Below are 2,274 nucleotides of genomic sequence, written 5' to 3' on the forward strand. Positions count from 1 at the left end.
CTCCTGGGAATGTTGTGCAGTGTCACCTGGATGCAGGACTGGGGCTCCTGGTGCCGTGGGATGACAGAGACTGCGAAGAGAAGAATTGCCAAATGGACTGACCTAGGGATTTCTGGGATATTTTCCAGCTAAATTAATCCAGTTTTATTTTTTTTTCCATGTACCCCCCATAATGTGTTTGTGTCATCCCAGAGACACTGGAGGTTGGAATTTGTAGATAAACTCATAAACATGGAAGAGGGGTGGGGTGAAGTATGTCTTCCCTCAACCCTAATTCCTTGTCCAGGCCAAATCTATAAATTTTATAAAGAAAAGAAATTAATGTTCATTGGTTCTTAATGACATCATTCTCTTTCATTGGCCAGTATTTTACTTCATTGGTTGTTGATTTCTCAATTTCTGTGCTAATTAAATCCACATTTTTAGTATCTTTTTTCCCAGAAGGGGCTTTCCAGCACGTGGACTGAATTCTTTGTTAATTCTTTTCTCTATCTTCTGGTTTCTACAAAAGGTCCTTGGTTAGGTGGGATACTGGGAAAAATTCCTCCCTGTGAGGATGGGGAGGGGCTGGGATGGAATTCCCAGAGAAGCTGTGGCTGCCCCAGCCCTGGGAGTGTCCAAGGCCAGGTTGGAGCAACCTGGGATAGTGAAAGTGTCCCTGCCATGGGTGGAACAAGCTGAGCCTTAATGTCCCTTCCAAGCCAAACCATTCCATGAATCCACGATTCTCTGCTCAGCTGTTGCCAACCAGCAACCTCAGGCCCTTTTCCACGGGTGTGGAAGAATTACTGGGGGAAAATGACTGAGACTGAAGTTCCATGTGCATCCCATGAGGGGCTGTAATACTAAGGAAGCTTCCAGGATGGAATTCTGTTGGCATGTAAGGGATCTCTTCCCCAACAGTTCCCCAAACAACAGAGCCTGTAACCTGGGTGCTGGAAGCTTGATGTGCTTGTTCCAAGGGAAACAGAAGAGCGTGGAATGGTGTGGAGACACCACATCCAGGCTCTGCTGGAATCACCACAGGCTTGGGAACATGGAGCTGAGAAACCACGGAGCAACTGCCACTCAAGACATTCCTGCTCCATCCAAAGTGGCAGCTCCTCAGAGTGAAGAATTGGCCTTGACCTGTTGCTCCAGCCTGTCCTGATCCCTGTGGAGCCTTCCCAACATCCCAGAGCAACATTCCCCCCAGCCTGGGCTCTGCTGTGATTTTTTGTAGTAGTTTAAAAAAAAAAACCCACTATTTTTTCTCTTGTAACAAAACTTTATTGCGAGGGCACAGCACAAAGACACAGAGGAGATTCTCCCCCTACTGCCAAATCCTCCAAAATCATGAAAATAAATAAATAAACCCCTCTGACTTTGTCTTTTTAGTGTCAGTGAGTCAGGAATCAATTCAATTTTGGCCAGGAGGTGTCTGTGTGACTGACAAAATCCACTGACCCTGATGCAAAACTTGTTCACCTGTTTACACATTGTTAGAAAACAAAGAAATTCGTGTTCCTTGGTTCTAAATTACCTAATTCTATTTAATTAATTATAATAATTATAATTAATTATTATATATTAATTATAATGATTATAAGTAATTTCATTAATTATAATAATTGTCCCCTATTGGTTATTGATTTCTTGCTGGTTTTGTTAATTAGTCCATATTTTTTTTAGTCTTTTTAGGACCTTTTTCCTCTGGTGGGGACTTTCCATCACAAATACTGAGATTTTCTTAGTCTCTTCTTTGTCTTCTTATTTCTGCAAAGTGTCCTTGTGGTCCAGAAGTTCTGCATCCCATATTTCCAATTTCAACAATCCATCTTTCTCTCTCTGGCTTTGTTCATTGAAGCACATGAACAAAGTTAGGTTATCAAAACTTCAGTTTCAGTAATTTTCCCAAACTCTTCCTGCAAAAGTAGCTCATGAAAACTTTGCTAAGGAGAAATTTAATCTAATGTGCTAGAGTAATTTAAGAATAACCAACTATTCATAACTGATATCCTTGGTTATGGTTAATTAAAACAATTAAAAATTAATGAAACCCGTTAAAATTAAATAATTAAAATAAACAAATAAATAATCACATAAATAATTAAATAATTAAAATTATTAAAAAGTTCTATTGTTTCCAACACCCTCACCCCCAGGGCTCTCCCAGTCTGCTGCAGCCCCCCAAAATGCCTGCACTGACTTCCAGTGCCTGGGAGGGGGGAGGTCTGAAAAGGGGCCACCCTTGCACCCCAAAAATCATGGAGGGGCACAACGAATGTTTTGGAG

General features: G+C 41.2%; 1 protein-coding gene across 1 annotated transcript in view; it reads left to right on the forward strand.

Moving 5' to 3' along the window:
* The window catches only part of CCDC30 (coiled-coil domain containing 30), a 37,172-nt gene extending 36,846 nt beyond the window's left edge, over positions 1 to 326 (forward strand). The window contains exon 22 of the mRNA XM_027702923.1: positions 1 to 326. This exon is cut by the window's left edge and continues 313 nt beyond it. The gene's annotated coding sequence lies outside the window, so the exon portion shown is untranslated.
* Positions 327 to 2,274: the final 1,948 nt, after the last annotated feature.

This window comes from Neopelma chrysocephalum, unplaced genomic scaffold (assembly GCF_003984885.1).
Source record: "Neopelma chrysocephalum unplaced genomic scaffold, ASM398488v2 Primary Assembly neopelma1_200, whole genome shotgun sequence".
In the NCBI taxonomy this organism is placed as follows: domain Eukaryota; kingdom Metazoa; phylum Chordata; class Aves; order Passeriformes; family Pipridae; genus Neopelma; species Neopelma chrysocephalum.